We start from the raw sequence: 22,738 nt of genomic DNA, 5'->3' as shown, positions 1-22,738 counted from the left end.
AGAGAGCAGCCACTAGGCTTATATTTTCTGCCTGGTTTTTACTGTTTGGGTAATATGAGTTGAAAGAAGGAATACCAGGTAACACAGGGGGAGACTCCCAACCAAGAAATCTAAAACATATAGTAAAAGGTTTTTTTTTTTTCCCCCCTTTTCTGCTCATTTTGGATGCTGGTGCTAAACTTCCAAGTGTCGTAACTTAAAAGGAAATTTTATGCCCTTCTTATTTATTTCTAGGATGAAGGACGATACCATTTTTGTTTCCTTATGTGACTTTCTTTGAAAATGTGCAGTATCATGTTCCTTAAAAAGAAATTTAAAAAATGTTTTTGAAGATTTTATTTATTTATTTGACAGAAAGAGAGCGCACATGAGAGTGAGCACAAGCAGGTGGGAGGGACAGAGGGAGAGGGAGAAGCAGACTCCCCTCTGAGCAGAGAGCCTGACACAGGGCTTGATCCCAGTGTTTTAAAGTGGTTAAATCCCACTTTCAAGGATGCCTGAGCAAAAAGAAAATTTTTACCCTCGAAAGGAAAAAAAAATTGTTCCACCACTCAATACCCATCACCGCACAAAAGATGCTTACCCGCCCTGAGCCTGGTGTTTTTGCATTTGTGCCGGTGTCCTGGTGGTGTTATGAAGACCAAGTGACAGAGTATATGCAGAATGCCTGGGACATTGTCAGGACTTAATACATATTGGCTGTTAGCTATTTTTTTTATGAATCTGAAGGGGGGGTTTTGTTTGGGGATTCCTGCTTCCCCGTGGGCCTGGTGGGAGAGGAAGGAAGGCTGAAGAGAAGGTGGGGCCAGGGGGCACACAGGCAAAGCTCCAGCGTCTTTGGGAAAATAAACTGTAGGTTGGCTTATGTCATCTATAGTCCCAGTTAAAAAAAAAGAAAGAAAGAAAGAAAGCAAAAAAAGAGAAAAAAGAAACAATAGTAACAACAAAAAACCCAACAAAACCAGCAAACCTCTAGGAACTGAAGGCAAAGGGAGGAAGAAGGAGGAGGAAGATACCGAGGGAAATGGTGAGAGACGGTGATTTTGTGACCCTGGGCCTACAGGGAAAACGTCATTAACAGCTTATTTGAACCAAGGCCGTTTGAAGGAAGAAAACCCCACAGACAAAAACAGAGAAATAGGAAGAACGAAGGTAAGTGGGAAAGCCAAACAGCCCGTGGGATGGAGGGGTATGTGCAAAGGAAGGGATAGTCCATGAAAAGGGATAGATTTTAAAAAGTATGTAGATGCACCCAGTTAACAATGTCGTGAAACGTTATACCCACCTTGACAATAATTAGAAAAGAATTGGCATAATTTGAATATATTGTTTGGTAATGATTCTGAAGATACTTAAATTCAGTATAAAAAGTATGTAAACCCTAGAAAATAATTTAAAATTACTTTAAAATTGTTTTAATTGATTTAGCATTGTTTTAGTTGATTCCTGGGCTATCACTTTTGATAAGTAAATGCTCCCTCATTTTGCTGTTACCTATCAAGGCAGTGACTGACACATGTATATGTAATCACAATTAGGGGCACCTGTGTGGCTCAGATGATTAAGCGTCTGCCTTCGGCTCAGGTCATGATCCCAAGGTCCTGGGATTGAGCTTCGAATTGGGGCCCCTGCTTGGCAGGGAACCTGCTTCACCCCTCTCCCTCTACTGTTCCCCCTGCTTGTGCTCTCTCGCTCTCTCTGACAAATAAATAAATAAAATCTTTAAAAAAAAGTCCTTCCTTCTTAACAACAACAACAAAAAATATATATATATATAATCACAGTTAAAACAAAAACACAAGAATTCCTTAGATGGTGGGGCGCCTGGGTGGCTCAGCTGGTTAAGTGTCAGACTCTTGATTTTGGCTCAGATCATGATCTCAGGGTCGTGAGATTGAACCTCGAGTCAGGCTCCACGCTCAGTGGGGGAGTCTGCTTGAGATTCTCTCCCTCTCCCTCTACCCCACTCCTGCACTCTCTCTCTCTCTCTCTCTCTCTCTCTCTTTAAAATAAATAAACAAATCTTAAAAAAATAAAAGAACTCCTTGGGTGGGCTAGGATGCTGGGTATGCCACACTACTGGGACATGTGCCACAGGGTCCTTATTTTTAAAAGAATTTCCATCTGGCTCTCCCCAGTCTAGTCCTCCTTTTTGAGCCTGTAATGCCCTACACTATTCCACACTTGATCTTAGCCAAAAGGCCAAGAAGCGATGCCCTACACTTTTCCAGATGTGGCCTGAAACCCACTGTATTTTAAGCACCTGCTGATTTGTTTCTCTCCCCCTTGGACTGCAAACTGAAAAGGCAGATGATAAATGCTTGGTGACTTAGAGCAAAGACCTGTAGGAGGAGCGGGGGCAAGCCCTTTGAATCTTGGGGAGAAGCACCAACAGAGGGAATTGCAGAGCAAGTGCTCTGGTCTGAAAGGGCTGGGCATGTTTCAGGAGCAGGTGTGGGTGGGCGGGGGGTACAGAGCGAGTGGCGTGGGGCGGTTAGAGCAGGGGAGGATTTCGGTTAGAGAGGTTAAATGGGGCTTGCAGATTGGGTAGGACCTGGCAGGTCACTGTAAGAGCTTGGCCTTTTATTCTGAATGAGTTGGGAGTCCATGAGCGGTTTTGAGCAGAGTGATATGACCTAGCTTTTCAAGTTGAAAGTTCCTTCTGGCTGCTAGACTGAGAACCAGCATGAGAAAGCAAAGACTAAAGTAGCAAAGACAGTGAGAAAGCTAATGAAGCCATCCAGGCAAGAAATTGTGGCAGCTTCACCCATGGAGGGAGTGCCCATGTCAGGTTCTGGATTCACTGAGCAGACCGTGAATTGGGACAGTGAGAGGAGGTGAGCACGACCCCAAGGCTATTGGTCTGTGTGGCTGGAGGATGGAGCCATGTTCCAGGGGGCACAAGGGGAGCATGTGCACTGTGTGGGAAGCCCAGGAGTTTGGTTATGGACGTAATAAGTTTAAGTTCCTTATTAGGCATGTCTTTCTTTTTTATGTTGAATTCTCCATCCAAATTGGAGAGCTGGTGGTGTTTCTTTTTCAGTATTACAGTCTATCAGGAACTGAAAATTTTCGTTAACAGTCTGGCAGGAACTGAAACCATGGTGGAAGGGAGGGGAGGGTTTGAGTGTTTTTGTTTAAATATAAGGAGACAAGGGCGCCTGGCTGGTTCAGTTGGAAGAGCATAGTGACTTTTGATCTTGAGGTCGTGAGTTCAAGCCCTGTGTGTGGGATAGAGTTTACTTGAAATTAAAAAAAAAAAAAAAAAGGAGACAGATTTACACCCACAATCCCATTGTTCTTGAGCAAGGACTATAACATTAGTGCTCAGTGTTGTGGGTTTTGGGATTAAGGTAATTCTGAAGGAAAGTTTGGAATTCTAAAATGTATGTGGAGCTCTGTCTGGAGAAGCAGTCTGCCCTGGGCCCTGAACATCCCCAAGTCCTCCTGCTGAGTGCGCTGGACTGTTAGGTTGATGCATCTGCTGATACAGAGCAGTTTCTCTAGTTAGTCACTTTAAGTAGGTCACGGCAGAGGGGGAATGGCTTGTGTGTTGCTGGCTTAAAGGCTGGGGCCTTGACCTCATGTTTCTCTCCTTCAAGGCAACCCACTGCATATTCAGGTATCATGTGGGACCATGGTGTAATCCCTATGCTACATCCAGGCAAGGGAACTAAAGCAAAGGTGCTAGTGTTATTTGCTCTGTTGTTAGTAATGAAGTCCTTTGTCTCTGACCCAGGAGTTTCGTGTCTTCTGCCAGCAGCCAGGAAACAGGAACAGGGTAACTTGCTAATGTATAAGTTGGGTAAAATTTCAGACCCTTCACATTCCTTGACAGGCCTCATCTCCCTCAAAGGAGTTGTCTGAAGCCCGTGCTGGGATGGAGAGATAGCTTGAGTGACACACAGAGAGGATCTGGGCAGATGGCCAGGCCCAGGGTAGGACTCTATTTCCTCCTGCGGACTGTGCTTCTGGATGAAGTACTTGATGGGGCAAAAATGAAGAACACCAATTACATGGAGCTGAAGGGCTTACGCTAATTTTCAATTTGTTTATACTTCTTTACACACCATATAGTAAATGGGAGTCCTTTCTACAATTCCTTACGATTGGATAAAGGATGGAGACAGGTAGAAAGGTCAGTTTTAGGGTGAAGGCAGCAGATCATGGCTGCTGAAAATAGGATCAAGGAAATCCTGGTCCACTTTTGCCTAGGGATGGACAGGTAGTCAGGCCACAAAAAAATGTGACACCTTTATTTTTACAAAGAGAATCTATCTGCATTTATTTTTAAGAAACTCAAGACTGGCTAGGCCCCTGGGGCACTGAACCTTCCCCATTCACATTCATTGCCCTTGAGATCACCTCCCTCCCCTGTGGAACGGGGAGCCAGCAGATACCCATAGTAAGTGCTGTGCTGGGGTGGGGGAGCAGGTGTAAAGACCTAGAAGAGTCACTGGCTGTCTAAAGGAACAGTGGAGGGGGACATCATTTCAGTAAGTGTCAGCTTTTCAGAAATGTACAGTACTAATTTAGTAATGTCCCAACTTTATGCAGTATGGCAAATCTAATTGAGCCTTTTCTGTGGGTTCTAGACCTTCTCCAGGTTCTGGAGTTGGGTAGGCCAACAGGGCTATGTTTCAGAAAACATGAAATCATGGACAGCAGAGCATTAGCTTTCTCCCTGGAGGGCTCTATTCATCTGTTGTCCGCTCTTAGAACATAGGATCCTCCAATACCAGCCACGTGTGACTATTGAGCACTCTGAGGGGCCAGCTTGAATTGGGCTGTGTTGTAAGTGTGAAAGACACACCAGATCCCAAAGACTTAGTATGACAAAAAAGGCTGAACCATCTCATTAATTTTCATAATGCTGACATATCAAAGTGATAATATTTTGGATATATTGGATTAAATAAGATAGAACATTAAAATTGACTTCACCTGTCTCTTTTTTTCTTTTAAAAAGGTGACCACTATAAAATTTTAAGTTAGATGTGTTTCTTTTGGAAAGCACTGCTCTAGAAATTTAGAACAATAGATTAACTGCATGTCAGAAAAGGAGAAGGAACACAGAGGGAAAAAGACAAATGTGTTGGCTTTTCTTCCTCCTCTAGGTCTTGAGGAATTTAATGAAGGAAAAAGATTTTTTTTTCCTCTCAGAATTTTAGAGCTAAGGCCATTAGAAATTATCTAATCTGATATTTCTCAAACTAGAGAACCTAGTTTGAATGTAATCTAGAGCTGTAGAGGAGTCTGCAGAGCCCCGCTTGAGAAGCAATGATAGAATCCAAGAAACTTATTTTATGGATTTAGGAAACCAAGGCTCAGGGAGCCTAGGTGGCTTCAGGGCAGTGAAGACATAACACTGGAAGCCAGGTCCCCCTACCCAGTCTACTCTGTGGTACCCTATGGAAATGTTTTGTTTTTTAATAAGAAGTAAATTCCACTCTTTTATCTTCAAAACTATGTCAGTATACATGGAAAAGTGATACGTGTCTCTACAGCAAAAAGAGGGTATATCAGGAGACACTCGAGGATATCTAAAAAAAAAGGTCAAATTCAGGTCACTTCCTTTGACTCAACAGCTCTGATATTTCCATATTTTCCTTTTTATCCCCAGTATTCCTAAAATCCTCATTTGGGTCTTATATTCTATTTTCTGGCACCCTGATGAGGCTTTTAAAAAACTTACTTTGATATCTTCTTCTCTGGATCCACACATGATCTGAGGGGATTATATTTCCTTTGCGGAGTCCTCTTTTCTTCAAATTCAGAAGTTTCCTCTTCAAAATATGTACCCTTTACCTGCTCCAAGTCTGTCAGGGCTGCTGTCGGTAAAACCCATGCCGTGTAACAACAGTGTCTTATGGCCTTTCTGCCACTAAGGCAGCTGAGAGGCTGGCCCCAAACAGTCCCCTCCGGTAAACTACTCAGAGCTTCCTTCCATAGTAGCACAGTGTTTCCCTACAGCATAAAACATCCCTGGAATGTGCCTGTGACCCGTCCAGACTTCCTATAGCTTGTCTCTTGCTTGGTGGAGATGATGCGGGAGCGGTGTCTATCTGGTAGCCTCTGCCATAGTATTTCCTCATTGAAGAAAGTCTAGCCTTTCATTCAAGTCCTTGGCCCCTGGGGCAGTTGTGAAGTTGGCCTCAGTGATTACACAAAAAAATTCTCCACTTCTCTTCTCTGTCCACTCTGAATGCTTTAGAATTATCAAATATAATTAGAACTGTCGGGAGTCTTTAAGAGACTCTAGACAACCCACCAGCACTTTCTCTCTGTGTCTACTATTAAAAGAAAATTTAGATTTTGGAACTTTGTGATTACTTTCCAGAAGAAAGATGTTCTGAGGAGATCATCCAAAGAATTGACTCACGCTGGGTAAGTAAGTGTTTTCTGTTCTCCTGGTGATGACTAACAGCATTCTTCTGGCTGTTAAGTGTAATGATTTCAATTACTATATTGTGTAACCAAAAGATGGCAGTGCTAACTCTTCCTGTTTTCTGTGTTAGGACAAAATGGAAAGGTCATCGTGTTCTTACTTCCCTTTTCCCTTTACTCACCACAAAGTGAAAATAGTGAGTAAAAATTACATAAACAAATAAGTGAAATACATCCCGAGCCTCTTTAGTACAACACTAATAATTTGCTAAGGACAATTCCATGGCAACAAGAATTTAAGACATTTTCTTTTATTTACTTGATTTACTTTTCTGACACTGGAAGGTTGCTTCTATTTCTGAACATTTAAAGAACTGTCTCCAGGGAACCTCCAAGATACCTTCCAAATGACAGGGAAAGGGTAGATTTCACTGGTAGCCAGTAGTAGTTCATGTCTGTATGTGCCAAGGGAATATTGACTAAAATAAAATTCAGTAATAGTGATAGTGTGTTTCTTGGTTGTTATATTTCCCGAAATTATTGCCCTATTAACCCCATCCCATCAATTTATCCTTCAAATCCCAGCAATTTTTTTCTTTCATAACTTTACTTTCTTGTAAGACACGTCCCTTAACAATTAAACCAAAGATTTGGTCATTTAGAGAATTACACCTAGACTAGGTGTGTTTAAATAGGAAACCATACAGTCTGGCATAGCCAATACATAATTTAACTCTTACTGGTACTGAATTCCTCTAAAAATAATGATTTCAACTCATCCTATCCATTGATGAATCAGGTGACTACCTGCAGAGCAAATTTATGGACATCGGTGTTGATGTAGCCAGACCTGAACTCATAGACCTTGCTAGGCCCTGTGATTGGGAACAAGTTACTCAACTTTAGGCAAGTGCCCAATTTTCTGACTCGTTGTGAGAAAAAGCTGAAACGATCAATATATGTGGAAGTGGCTACACTGTGCCTGGCAAACAGTAGTCAGTCAACCTAAGCCTTCTTCTTTCCTATTAAGAAAACATACACTTATATCCGTCATTATCGTTAGTTGGCCAGTAAAAGAAAATAAAGGATAGAACTACACTTGTCCAAATGTTCTTTTCCTTTGGGAAGAAATACTTAATTGATTTCCACATTCCATAGAAGTTATTATTTAAATCATTCATGCAGTAATTCCTTTGGTTGTAACTAACATTTATTGAATGCAGGGCCTTCCTGAGTGTCTACATGGATTGACTCCTTTAATCCTCAGAGCCCCGGTGACAAGATACTATCATCCCCATTTCATAGCTGGAGAAATGGAGTTAAAGAGCTGTTAAATAACTTGCCCAAGGCCACGCAGCTAACAGGTTGGAAACTCTAGCATTCAAACTCAGGAAGTGCGTCTCTAGAATCTAGGTTCATAATCATTATGCTATTCCACGTCTCTATTTACCCTGGTTAAAAAGAAGAGGGTCAGTGCCTTGAAAGGGAATCTTCTTCTTTTTCTCCTCCTCCTCCTCCTCTTCTTCTTCTTCTTCTTCTGTTCTTTAAAAAAATTATATCATTGTGGCAAGAACACATAAGATGAGATCTACCCACTTAACAAATTTTTAGTTGTATGATACAGTATCGTTAACTCTAAGTACAATGTTGTATAGCAGATCTCTAGAACTTACTCATCTCGCTCAACCAAAACTTTTTGTTCATTGATGAACAACTTCCCATTTTTCCTTTCCTCTAGCCCCTGGAAACCACCTTTATATTCTTTGAATGATTTTATGAATTTGACAATTTTAGGTCCCTCATATAAGTGGAATCATGCAGTATTTGTCTTTTTGTGACTGGTTTATTTCATCTAGCATAATGTCCTCAAGGTTCATCTTATTGTCACACACTACAGAATTTCTTTATTTTTTAAGACTGAATAATAGTCCACGTATGAATATGCTACATTTGTTTTGTCCATTCATCTGTGAATGGTTATTTAAGTTGTTTATATATCTTGACTATTGTGAAGAGTGCTTCAATAAACACAAGAGTGCTAATGTCTTTTCAAGCTCCTGATTTCAATTCCTTTAAATAAATATCCAGAAATAGGATGGCTAGATCAGATGATATTTCTACATTAATTTTTTGAGGAACCTCCCTATTGTTTTCCGTAGCAGCTGCACCATTTTGCATTGCCACCAACAGCATACAAGGCTCTCAGTTTCTTCACATCCTCACCAAAACTTACTGTCTTTCTTTGTCTTTTGGTAGTACCCGCCCTGACAGGTGTAAGGTGGGGGCAGGGATATTATCATACCCTCTGATCCCAGCCCAAAGGCAATGTGGCTGGCTGCTGAGTCACTAAAATAAACAGTGTCAGCAATGAGGACAGAATTTTGGGTGGGCCCAAAATGAGAGTTGTTCAGTTGAGCTTGAGCAGGCAGCCATCGAAAATGAAAAGAAATGTGCCTTGCTTATGGGCTAGGGCAGCTCTCTCCTCTTGTATCCTCTGATCCCTTCATCTTCCTCTCCCTGGCTTTCAGCTGCTTTAAGGAAAAAAAGTGATTACAGGCAGGACTAAGTTCTCCCTGTCTCCAAGGAGAACAGAGGTCATATACACCCATCCAAGTGTTCTGGGGAACTTTGATGGTAGAGTGGAGAATGCCTCAAACTCCTATGGCTCTGTTGAATACAGGCACCCAAGTGACCATCATATCTTTAGGGGAGAAGGCACTCGGATTTGGCTGATGGGATTTGGGGAGGGATCGCACCAGGAAAAGGAGGCTACCATGAACTTGTGGGATGGGGACTTTGGGGCAAGTCAGCACACTGTTGTTACATGTACATTTGAATGTATAGGAAGAACTGATGTGTTAGAGACTTGTACTTCCCTACCCCTGGGGTAATAAGTACCGCTGGGGATCCTTCTGATCTGGATGAGCCACTGGGCAGGAAGTGCTGGTGAGGCAAAATTCCCTGCCATTTGGCACTAGTGAGTGAGTCAGGATTTAGTACAAGTGCCTCTACCTTCTGATGTTCACTAAAGAGATGATATCCTGTTGTGACAAGTCAGCAGTCTCAGTCTCAGTGACCCAGACTTCTGTGTAATCACACCACTCTCTGCAGGAGTGTCTGATAAACCCCAACAACATTCTGCTTCCCCCAAAAAGCTTTCTTGGGACTATGTGAGTAGATACACGATGATCAGTCCTTCCAGTGATCAAGGAAAAATTGCTATCTATCGGGCCTCTGGGCACCAAAAAGGAGGCTATTGTGTTGGAGACAGTACATGTCAGTACTCTGGCTGTCTGTTTGGTGCTCTGGCTGTGGCAGGCAGAGCTCTAAGATGGCCCACGACCTTCTCCCGGTTTTACTCCCGCCATTATGTTATGTTACGTGGCAAAAATTTTGCAGATGTAATTGAGATTAATAATCACTTGCATTTAACCCAGGGAGATGATCTGGGTGCACCTCACCTCACATAAGCCTTTTAAAGCCCTGAGTTTTCATCAGTTGGTAGCAGAAGAGGAAGTCAGAAAGAAAAGAAGCAGGGGAAGGATTTGGCACCATTTGCTGGCTTTGAAAATGGAGGAGGGCTATGTAGAAGCATTGGAGATTCGCTCCAGGACAGAGAGTGACCCCCTGGCCAACAGCCAGCAAGTAAATGAGGACTTCCATCCTACAACTGAACAAACTCCGGATAAGAGTCTAGCCTGACCATCATCTTGAATTCAGCCATGTCAGACCCTAAGCAAAGGACTTAGCCAAGCTCACCCAACCTGCTGATCTATGGAACAGTGAGCTAATAAATGGGTGTTGTTTTAAGCCACTGGGCTGGTGGCAATTTGTTTCATGGCAATGGAAAACAAACCCCCAAATTAGCATCCTTCAAGGGGGCCCAGACCAACTTGCTGCATTAGAAGCTGTCCAGCAACATTTTTTTTAGATTTCATTATATAAAATTAATTTTTAAAATAAAAACATTGGCACTCAGTTTTAAATTAACTAATTTATGAAACCCTTTTCTTTTGTAGAATATACACTGACATTAAAACAGAGTAAAGAAGTGTAATGGGTATCTATAAAAATTAGTTCTGACTGCTGTATTCACCCAAATTTTGTGTCTGCACATGTGAAATAAAATTAAATTTCTCAAACATTTTATATGCAGCATTTTTTTTAAAGTGCATTGTTTTTCACTGCTTTGGTCTTCCTAAAGGATTTGGCTTAAAGCTTAAAGAAAACCCAGGTACTAGGATAACTTTGCTGTATTTGTATACAGAATAATTTGAGTCAGCACGCAAACAACTTCCCTTTTTTTCACATATCTGTATGTAGGGAAAATTCTACTGGTTTTTGCAAAAATAAAATCCCAACACAAATACTGCAGGAAGCAATGTTAAAAAGACCAATGTGAGTGGCACATAAAAATCACATCTTTATTTATTATTAATTGAAATTCCCAATCATGTAGTAGGCACAGGGAGATCCAGGCCTTAGGCCTTAGGGGTTCACTCTCTAGAATACCTTTAAGTAATTTTTTACAGCTTTAGCATTAAGCTCTGAAGTGCTTGACAAAAGTCTGGAATTATTTCTGGAGCTACTTGCAGGGAGCACAGATGTCCTTGCTGAAGAGACTGAACACTCGGACACCGTTTGAGATCGATGATTTTCAGCGTTACTACATATTCACATAAGCCAGAATTATCAGCAGCTGCCAGGTAGAGTTTGTTTTAAAGGTGCTAGGGAACCCGGATGCCTCTGAGATCCTACAATCCAAACGACCTCCTTTGAGCTGCAAGTCTCTGTTTTTGCCAATTCAGATTTCTGGCAAAGAGAGGCAACGGGAAGTGGAACTTCAAGGACCATAACAGCTCCACTGCTCCCTGCAGGGTCAGCTGAGGCCTCTGTTGGGAATGAATTGCAACTGAACTTCTCCCTCTGCCCCATCCTGCTTCCCCTTTCCTCTTACAGGCAGTGTTCCCCAGTAAAGCCCTGCATAAACATCCCTGGCCCAGAGTGGTTTGGCAATGGAGGGTAAGAGGGAGGAGGGGTGGGGCAGGGGATACTTGACCTTTGGCATCAAGTGTATATAACTGTAGTGGCTAAGCCCCTAGCCACTATTTTTCACTGCTTCCATTCTCCAAGAACTGGCTTTAGTTTCAATAATTGCAAGCAGTGCCTTAAAACTAAGAATGAGAATGGGTCACACCTGGGTGGCTCAGTGGGTTAAATGTCTGCCCTCGGCTCAGGTCATGATCCCAGAGTCCTGGGATCGAGTCCTCTGTCAGGCTCCCTGCTCTGCAGGGAGTCTGCTTCTCCCTCTGCCCCTCCTCCCACTTGTTCTCTCAATCTCTCTCTCTCAAATAAATAAAATCTTTAAAAAAAAAAATGGGAATGGGTCTCAGCCCAAGATTGTATTTTAAGGTACAAAAGGGCTGCCTCCAAGTCCAATGGAAGCCTTTGGTTTATCACATGATCAATCACTACCTTCTACAAGGCAGGGTGGGGAGGTGGAGAACTGAGTTAAGTTGAATTTTGTTGAGTAAGAGAGTTGATTGTGGGATAGAGAGGAACAGGGAGAGGGTCCTAACTGAGGTTCCAAGAAATTGAATTCAATGTTCTGGAAACATTTTGGAAACACTTAAGTAGGGGAGGTGCAAAGAGAACAGAGTAGCAATGCAGTTGCTGTCCTTCACATTGGCAGCTGGTCTGGGGAGACACTTCCTTTGCAAAACCATCTAGTGATCTGGTTGCTATGGTAGCAATAGTAATACTCTACTGCAGACTCCACACAAAAAATACTTCTCTGACTTTCATTCTTTCTTTTTTAAAAAATATTTTAAAATATGCTTTTGAGGTAAAATATTCAGGGCTGGTGGCCTTCCTTTGGTATGTAGTAAGGCAAAGCTCTTTCCCTCTTGTATCCTTTCTATGTGTATAAAACCAATACTTTAATACTTGCAATTTGTGTAGAATTGTATGTATGTATGTGTTTTAAAGTTTATTTAAGTAATGTCTACAGCCAACGTGGGGCTTGAACACACAACCCCGAGATCAAGAGTTGCATATTCCTACAACTGAGCCAGCCAGGCGCCCTTTCATAGAATTTTAAAAAGAGGGTTTCATGTAGCTGTGGCCACCCAGTGAGGTGAACATGACTATGCCACAAATACGGAACAGCTCCTTAGCTGTCTAGATAAATTGTAGAATTGGAATTCTTTTTGTACTTCAAAGAAAGTAATTTTTTTAAGATTTTATTTATTTGAGAGAGAGCGAGTGAGAGAGAGCACACGAGCTGTTGGGGGGAGACAGAGGGAGAGGTAGAAGCAGACTCCCTGCTGAGCAGGGAGCCTGACTCAGGGCTCGATTCCAGGACCCTGGGATCATGACTTGAGCTGAAGGCAGTTGCTTAACCGACTGAGCCACCCAGATGCCCCAAAAGTGATTTGTTTATTAAAGTGTTCCATGTTTTATTTCTTCTTTTATCATTAGCCAATTTTAAATAAGTGAATTTTTGTTAAGTACTTTGCTTAAATAAATCACTTCAAGTCAGAAAGTGGAAGAAATTGAAATGATTATAAATTAGTACAATTTGAAATGTGGTTCTTGTTTGGATAGGTAGGTTCATGAGTAAGAATGTTTTGAAAAATTTTCTTGTAGGGGGTAATAATAGCTATAATTACCATTTACTAAGCACTTACTCTGTTCCAGTTACTTTCATGCATAATTTTATTTAATTCTCAAGTTAACTTTATGAGATAGGTGTTAGGTCCTCATTTTACAGAGGCAATTTTGGCATATATAATGTCTTTGTGGGGGTGATGCGAAATTTTTATGTAATACAATATCTATCTACTCTGCTATCCATGCTGGGTTTGGGTTCAGCTTCTCTGGTGAGGAGGTAACCTATAGAGGTGTGACATTTTAAGCAACAGATCTTTGAAGAGAAAGAATGTGTTTAGGATTCAGATTGATGCTTTTCTAAAAAAAATAGCTATGCCAGATGCTTATTTCTCTGAAACGGAGCTTGAAGCAAATGTAGTTCAGCATTTTTCAGCACCCACAATGCATGAGGCATTGGTGATACAACCAAATCTTGAGATGTTGCTTTATGCGACGTACTCTGGATCTTCAAAGGCCTATTTCTCCTCCTCCTCCTCCTCCTCCTCCTCCTCCTCCTCCTCCTCCTCCTTCTTCTTCTTCTTCTTCTTCTTCTTCTCCTCCTCCTCCTCCTCCTCAGCTTTATTGAACTATAAACTCACATACCATATAATTCATCCATTTAAAATGTACAAATGATTTTTAGCATATTCAGAGATGTGGCAACCATCACCACAGTCAATTTTGAACACTTTTATGACCTCAAAAAGAAATCTCATATTTTTGATGATGGACTCTGAGAAACAAACTGAGGGTTCTAGAGGGGAGGGGGTGGGGGATGGGTTAGCCTGGTGATGGGTATTAAAGAGGGCACGTTCTGCATGGAGCACTGGGTGTTATGCACAAACAATGAATCATGGACCACTACATCAAAAACTAATGATGTAATGTATGGTGATTAACATAACAATAAAAAATTTAAAGAAAAAAAAAGAAATCTCATACCTTTTAGCTATCACCCTTCTATCAACCCATCTATCCCCAGCTGGAAGCAACCATAAATCTACTTTGTGTCTCCACAGATTTGCCTGTTCTGGACATTTCACATGAATGGAATTCTATAATTCTGATTGGCTTCCTTCACTTAGCATGATGTCTTCAAGTTTTGTCCATGTTGTAGCGTGTGTCAGGATCTCATTCCTTTTTATGGCCAAATAATATGCATATTCAACCTTTGTTTCATCCATACTTTCATGGTTGGACATTTAGGTTGTTTGCGCCTTTTGGATATAATGAATAATGCTGTTCTACACACTCAAGTACAAGTTCTCGTTCTCATTTTCCTCGGCTGTTTAACTAGCAGTGGAAGTGCTGGGCCCTCCATTGCTCCTAGCCACATGTCAAAAGCTCAGAGGAAAGGACCCAGTGCTGCCTAGGACTTGATCTGGAGTCTTGGCGGCTTTTGGACTTCCTCATTTACCGAATCCTGAAAGGCAAGGTTTAAAGATAATTTAAAGCCCTTGGGCAGGTGGAGTGAGCAGTTTCATAGATGGAAATTTCATAGCTCCAGTGAGCAGACCCACATTCATCCCCAAGTATTTTTGGATCCTGGTGATATTGATATTTATGCTGAGGTCTGTACTGAAACAAGGATTTTGGAAGTCTTGAGGGAAATATCAGACTGGGGAGCCGTCGTGGGGGGAAAGGGACTATTGCTCCCTGAAAGTCTACACTCCCTGCTGTGTTCTGTGTTTTCTCCCCATGTGGTCCTTGTGAATCCTTGCGTCTTTCTCTTCTCATCCTACTTTCCTCCCCGGCTGTTGTTTCTCTGCTGTAACTGGCTTAATAGAAAAACAAAATGTATTTTAACTAATATATAAGCTTTATAGTTCTTCTTATTCACATACAAATCAGATAAGTGGGAGATTTTATATCTTTCTCTTAAAAATAAAACTTTTTTTAAAAAAGCAGAAAAACAAAATGAGGTGGCTTATAACTGATTAAATCTTGTGGATTTAATAGTTCTTGATTTAAAAAAAAGTTCTCTAGTCCTATTTTCAGAGACAGTTAGGTCTGAGTTGTTTTCTTCTTTAATCTTGTAGCAGGGAGAACTCAGAAGGGCTGGGGAGAGATTGTTGGATCTATTCATTCGTCCTGATCTTTAGAATAATTCTTAAATTGAACAGAATATTTGAACACAAAGCTTCCAGACAGTGAAACAATTATGAAATATCCAACCTGTGGGAGTCTAAAATCTAACTTCATTGGTAATATAGGGAAAGAAAACTAGCTTTCCTCTTCCCAGCTTAAGTTCTCAGCAGGGTGTCTGTAACAAAAGACAGATTTAACAAGAGAAAAGCTTACAGATTTATTTAATATAAATTTATGAGACCTAAAAATCTTCATAAGGAAATGAAGGCTTCAAAGAAACTGTCAGACTTGAATGTTTTTATGCTGGGTTTGATGAAGAGGGGGACGTCATGGGAAAATAGGATAAAGGATCTGAGTTAAGGGTAGTAAACTGGGGGAAACTTAGCAAGGCATTCCTTCCAATTTCTCTGAGTCCCTCTGTCTTGGGAAGTAAGAATGCTCCTCTCTTCTGGGAATAGGGAAGGCACTTTCTTTTCTTTCTTTCTTTTTTTTAAATAAGGATTTTATTTATTTATTTGTCAGAGAGAGAGCGCCCACAAGCAGGGGGAATGGCAGGCAGAGAGAGAGGGAGAAGCAGGCTCCCCGCTGAGCAGAGAGCCTGACACTGGGGCTTAATCCCAGGACCTTGGGATCATGACCTGAGCTGAAGGCAGATGCTTAACCGACTGAGCCACCCAAAGGCCCCAAAATATCTTTTTTTTTTAAGATTTATTTTTTTTTTTTTGAGAGAAAGAGTGCAAGCAGGGGGAGGGCCCCAAAATATCTTTTTTTTTAAGATTTATTTTTTTTTTTTTTGAGAGAGAAAGAGTGCAAGCAGGGGGAGGGCCCCAAAATATCTTTTTTTTTTTAAGATTTATTTATTTTTTTGAGAGAGAGAGCGAGTGCAAGCAGGGGGAAGGGCTGAGGGAGAGAGAGACAAGAAGACTCGGTGTTGAGCAGGGAGCCCCTCCCAGGGCTCGATCCCAGGACCCTGAGATCATGACCTGAACCAAAATCAAGAGTTGGACACTTAACTGACTGAGGCACCCAGGCACCCCTAAAATATCTTAAATTTGTTCATTTGCTTGTTATTTTTTTTTGAAGAAAACAAAAAAGCAGCAGCAACAGCAAAGAACATCACCAAATTCCTAAATCAGATAACTTAACTCAAATGACCTTTGATTTGTGTGTGCTCTTTGCTTGTGATAATTACCTAGATTTCTCTGTAAAGCAGTGTGCCTGGGTGACATGACATTTGCCGTGATTGCAAATAACATCCCCCAACCTCCCCATCTTCTACTGCTGGAGAAAATATGGGACTTATCTGATGTTTATTGAAATATTGTGTGTTAAACAAGGAGACAAAAAGGGGAGTTTTGCATGCTAAGCTTCAGCTGGCACCAGAAACATGTTCATTCTAACAGAAAATGCTCTTCTATTTTACCCTTGCAATTTCTCTGTTCCACAGTATTCCTTCTCTGGCAGCCATGAGATTTGTCTTGACTGAGGCAGCTTGTATGTGCGGTGGAAAGACACTAAGCTGGGGAAATAGGGCAATTTGGGGTGTAGTTATGACTCTATCACTGCCGTTGGGCATCTTATTTGAATATAGCTGAGAAAAAAAAATATCAACTTATAAATATCTATAGTTTTCAGCCCTTACCTTGCAAGGAGGGAGGGTCTTTTATTTGCCACAGCCACTTTCGGTGGTGCAGATCAGCAAAAGCTGGTGTTGCTGAGGGCTGTCAAAATCAATTTATTTTGGAAGGGAACAAATGTAATATTCCTCAAAAAGGAATCGAGTATAAGAAGAGACAGGAGTAAGGGAGGAAACTTAAGTCAGCTGATTTGGGAAGAAGGTAAATCCAGAGAAAGGAGTTTATCTTTAAATAAACTCTATTGAAGTATCCTTTAAATACACTACAACGCATTCATTTTAAGTGTCCTGTTTAATGAGTCTTGACAATTGTATGCAGCCACGTAACTACCAGTGTGACGACGTTTAATGCACATTGCCATCACTCCCAAAAGTCCTCTTTTGCCCTATCTGCTTTCCGTCACTGAAGATTTAGCCTTGTCTCTTCTAGAGTTTCATAGTAATAGAATTATACAGTATGTACTTTTTTGCAGATTCTTCTGCATAGCATATTTTTTGAGATTCATCTAGGTATCAAGAATTTGGTTCTTTTTATTATTTTTTTAAACGATTTTATTTATTTATTTATTTGACAGAGAGAGAGACAGTGAGAGCAGGAACACAAGCAGGGGGAGTGGGAGAGGGAGAAGCAGGCTTCCCACCGAGCCAGGAGCCCGATGCGGGGCTCCATCCCAGGACCCTGGGATCATGACCTGAGCTGAAGGCAGATGCTTAATGACTGAGCCACCCAGGCGCCCTTTTTATTATTGATTTATATTCTACCACATGGATATAGGATATACACAATATGTTTATTTAGCTGTCGGTGAACATTTGAGTTGTATTCTATTTAGGGCTATTATGGGTAAAGCTGCTGTAAATATTACTGTATGGGTCTTTGGACATAGATTTTCATTTCTCTTGGAAAAAATTCTTAGAAGTGGAATAGCTGGGTCCTATGGTAATGGTATGTTTGACTTTATAAAAAAATTGCCAAGCTGTTTTACAAAAGTTATATTATTTTAAATATTCACCAGCAATGTATGAGAGTTTTAGTTGCCTCATAACCTCCTTAACACTTGGTATTTTCAAGCTTCTAATTAAGACATACCTGTGGGTGTGTACAGGTGCCCTTGTGGTTTCAATTTGCATTCCCTGAGGACTAATGACATTAAGCACCACTTCCTGTGCTTACTTGACATCTGTGTATCTTCTTTGGTGAAGGGTTCATTTAAATCCCTTACCCAGTTTAAATTGGATTATTTGTCTTATTATTGAGTTGTAAAAATTATTTACATATTGTGAGTACAAAACCCTTGTCAGATCCTGTAAATATTTCCTCCCAGTCTGTGGCTTGTCTGCATTTTCTTACTTGTGTTTTTTGAAGAGCAGAAAATTTTAATTTTGATGAAGTTTAATTTATCTCCTTTTTCTTTCATGACCTATGTTTTTGGTGTCTTAAGAAATCTCTGCCTGCCCAAGGTATTTTTTTTTTTCTAGAAGTTTTATAGGTTTGAATTTTAGATGTAGGTCTATCATCCATTTCGAGTTCACTTTAATGTATGGTATGAGGTAAGGGTCAAGGTTAATTTTTATCTAACTGGATATCCAGCAAGATTTGTTGAAAAATTTATCCTTTTCCCTTTGGATTGCCTTGATATCTTTAAAAAAAAATTGACCATATATATGTGCATCTATTTCTGGACTGTATATTCTCTTCCATTGATCTCTATGTTTATCCAATGATAATAATACCACACTGTCTTAATTACTATAGTTTCAAGTCTTGAAATTAGGAAAGGTAAGTCCTCCATCTTTGTATTTATTTAAAAAGTATTCTGGTTATTATAGATATTATGGATTTCCTTATAAATTCTAGAGTCAGCTTGTTAATTTCTTAAAAATAACTCCTGGGATTTTGACTGGAATTTTGTTGAATACATAGACCAATTTGGGGGAGACTTGGCATCCTAATAATACTGAATAATATGTTTCACAAACATGACAATATATAATAGACTATATTCTATGTACTAGAAGTTTCTACATTGGTACTTGGTCTGGAAAGTGGACTTCAATCTTAAAATTAAAAGGTGGGATTTTTAAATTAAAAAATATTTTATTTTATTTTTTAAAAATTACTTCTTTTTTTTAAGATTTTATTTATTTATTTGAGAGAGAGAGAGAGCACAAGCGGGGGGGGGGGTGGCAGGCAGAGGGAGAAGCATGCTCCTTGCCTTTTTCAATATTTTAAAGTTATTAAACAGATCTTATTGCTTTTACAGATAAGATCAGGACTGTCAGAGACTCTTCTTATCAAAAGAGTTAAGTAAGACAATTAAGTCTTTCTATTACAGTTTTAAGAATCTGTGAGAAATGTTACTTTGGCCCTTAGGTCTCTAAAGGACAAAATAATGGGCCATTCTATAGGATAAAGAAGCTAAAATGGAGTGCAATTTTATATACTAACTCAAAATGAAGCATATGAGTAAGACCTAAATCCAAAATTTGGGGGGGGGTACAAAATTAGCTTTTTATATAAGTTTTCAGGGACACTAGTTTTTAAAGCAGTAATATCTTTATCAAGTTATTTGCTAATCCTCCAAAACATCACAAAAATGATAAATTGAATGCATTTTCTTTTGTCACTCCCTAACATCAAAAAGGGATAATTATACTGTCTATAATTACAATTTGACGACAACTGTATCCGCTTATTTACTTTGAGCAAGCAGTCATAATAAAATTCTGCAAAATTATTAAAAAGAAATATAAAAAATTCCTGGAACTCTAACTAATAAGGTAAATAAAACACTATAAAGTGATATACAGAACATTATTAAGTTCTTATTTGTTACCATTTTTACCATGCATATCTCCACTGCCCACATGCCTTCTTTAGGGTGTTCAGCTGATTTATTTATTTTTAAAAATCACTGCAGTAAATAAATGCTTTGGTCCAAAAAACTTGAAATTCAAGATTATAAACTAAGTCTACCAATTTCCTACTTAAGATGAAGCACTCTTAAAAAAATCATTAAAACATCTGTAATTAAATGTGAAATACTGCTCAGTAAAAATACACAGAATTCTTTTATTCCAATGTCTTTAATCAGGGATCAAGAAATTTTCTGTAGGGCGCCTGGGTGGCTCAGTCATTAAGCATCTGCCTTCGGCTCGGGTCATGATCCCAGGGTCCTGGGATCGAGTCCCACCTCGGGCTCCCTGCTCAGCGGGAAGCCTGCTTCTCCCTCTCCCACTGCCCCTGCTTGTGTTCCCTCTCTCGCTGTGTGTCTCTGTCAAATAAATAAAATCTTTAAAAAAAAAAAAGTTAAAAAAAAAGATATTTTCTGTAAAGGGCTAGATAATAAGTATTTTAGGCTTTGAGGAACAAGAGGAAAAACTGAGGATATTATATAATACTTACATAACAAGACAGAGAACACATTTCCATAATGTGGAAAAATCTTCAGCAAAGCTAATCACTAAAGCCATTCAGTGCTTGATAATAGTGGTTGAAAGTGATTCTTCTGATTCAAGAAAATTTCAATCTACATCCTAAACTCAAAAATTGCAATAAAATCTTACCACCTCTGAGTCATCAAAACAGCTGTATAGTAGTGCAAATCAGGATATTATCTAGTTCTGAAAAAATTTTGTGGAACTGATGATAGTTAAGTTCATGTTTATTATACAATGACACTATAACCTCTGCTTGAAAAATACAGTATATATCGACATCACCAAAATAAGCAATCATCACAATAGTCCCAACTCATAGGAAAGCCACAGTCCGAAAAATTAGAAAACTTTAAATGCGATATCTCATCAGATGAATTTCTTCACAAAAATAAAAATGGAAATGAGACTTTATGTTTCTGAATGACTCGTTTGTTAACCAAGCAAGGAAAGCCATTGACTTATGGGGAGTTAATGAAATCATGTTTGATTGTAGCAGCCAAAATGAGTACAGAGAAAATAAATCTGTTTAGGATTATAATCCTTTTGGTGTGAACACCGAATAAAGGATATTGGGGAAAACATCAATTCTTTAAAAAAGGAAAATGATTCCAAATGGTTTTCCTTGATGACAGATGGGATTGAAAATGTTCAGTTTTTGTTGTTTGTTTGAGGAGTTAATGGCAATTTATAGTGACTAAAGAGGGGTGCCTGGCTGGCTCTGTCAGTAGAGCACGAATTTTTTTTTTTTAAGATTTATTTATTTATTTGAGAGAGAGTGCAAGCAGGGAAAGGGGTAGAAGGAGAGGGAGAGAGAATCCTCAAGCAGGCTCCCCGCTGAGCAAGAAGCCCCATGTGGGGCTCCATCCCAGGACCCTGAGATCATGACCTGAGCTGAAATCAAGAGTTTGTTGCTTAACCCACTGAGCCACCCAAGCACCCTGAGCATGCAACTTTTGATCTTGGGGTCATGAGTTCCAGCCCCACATTGGGCATAGAGGCCACTTAAAAAAAAATTAAAAATAAATTAAAAAACAGTAAAGTGACGGAAGAATTAGCTCTTGAATAGTCTGCATGAAACACCTATAGGTAATAATGTTTTTAAAGTTGAGAAAGTTCTAACTCCATGCAACCTAGAGTGGAATACGCTAAGATGTGTTGCAACCAATGGCAGCAAACGACGGAAACCAAAAGCAAGCAAAGAGGCTTGGTTGTACCATAGGCTTGCTTCTTCCTTACCAATCTGGATGCCTTTTATTTCTCTTTCTTGCTTCATTACACTGACTATCATTTCCAATATAATGTTGAGAAGTAGCAAAAGCAGGTATCCCTATGTTGTTCCTAATCTTAGGAGGGAAAGCTTTCCAGTTTTTCACCATTATTTCCTCACATTTTCAAGGCAGAACAGCTTATGCTTCAAGACAATTTGCCTAATAAAATAAGTTATTTTAAAGATTTTATTTATTTATTTGACAGAGAGAGAGGTGAGAGAGAGCACAAGTAGGGGGGAGGGACAGAGGGAGAGAGAGAAGCAGACTTTCCCACTGAGTGGTGAGTCCAGATATGGGGCTTGATCCCAGGACCTGAAGGCAGTACATACAGTATGGAAGCTGACTGAACCACCCAGGTGCCCCAAAATAAAAAATTTTTAAAGATTTATTTATTTATTTGAGAGAGAGAGAGAGAATGGGGGGAGGGGCAGAGGGAAAGAACCTCAAGCAGACTCTCTGCTGAGAGCAGAGCCCCATGCAGGGCTCCATCTCACAACGCTGAAATTATGACCTGAGCTGAAACCAAGAGTCGGGTGATTAACCGACTGAACCACCCAGGCGCCCCCCTAATAAAATAAATTTTTATAAATTTGTTCAGTAAAATAAAACTTGTATCCCAACTTAGGGACCTTTTCTTGAGACTGACTAAAAAATGGAAAAAGAAAACCAGAGACACAAAGGCAGAATTCTGGAGTCAATGTCTCTGTCAGGTTACAGAGACCAGAAGAATGGACCCGTGTGAAGTGCTTTGTCCTCTGCCTAATGATGGTGGGCTTGTGTCTCTCCGAATTTTCTCCAGCAAATGCAGGTGTATTAGATGGTTAAGGAGGATTATGAGATAGATTAAAAAGTCCATATTTTTTACTGTCTAAAAAGGTATCTCTCGCCTTTACAAGAACTACTTAAGCTGGTTTGTTGGACATTTGTGAACAACTCATAATGATTTCTGAGATGAACTAATTAGTATTCTACAAACTCAAGATTCTTCCAATAAAATTAGGCCTCTAAAAGGAAACTAGCTGTGGTTTGCTAGAGTCATAATAAAAATACTTCGAATCATGGTATAACTTCCTAAAACCATGATATTTACAAAGAGGACTAAAGCAGGTACATTGCATTTAAAACCATTGTCAATTTTACCAGAATTTGAAATATAAAAGCATTTACATCTCTTTTACAATAAAACCATTTATTAGTCTGGCAAATATTTTTCATAATTGAAAAAAGTTATTGTAAAGTTAATTATCTCATTAAGCAAAAAAGCCCT

At 39.9% G+C, this 22,738-nt stretch overlaps 1 long non-coding RNA gene across 1 annotated transcript in view; it reads left to right on the top strand.

Annotated features, from left to right (window-relative positions):
* The first annotated feature begins 6,338 nt into the window (after positions 1-6,338).
* Positions 6,339-22,738, top strand: part of LOC114224711 (uncharacterized) — a 50,913-nt gene continuing 34,513 nt past the window's right edge. Inside the window, exon 1 of the long non-coding RNA XR_015767039.1 lies at positions 6,339-6,387. This is a non-coding gene — a long non-coding RNA (uncharacterized LOC114224711). The remainder of the gene's footprint in view (positions 6,388-22,738) is intronic.

Source organism: Eumetopias jubatus, unplaced genomic scaffold (genome assembly GCF_037043125.1).
Source record: "Eumetopias jubatus isolate StellerSeaLion01/CBP00866 unplaced genomic scaffold, mEumJub1_p1.0 scaffold_16, whole genome shotgun sequence".
NCBI lineage: Eukaryota > Metazoa > Chordata > Mammalia > Carnivora > Otariidae > Eumetopias > Eumetopias jubatus.
The sequence above is the reverse complement of the archived record's forward strand: the minus strand, read 5'-3'. Positions and strand labels throughout refer to the sequence as shown.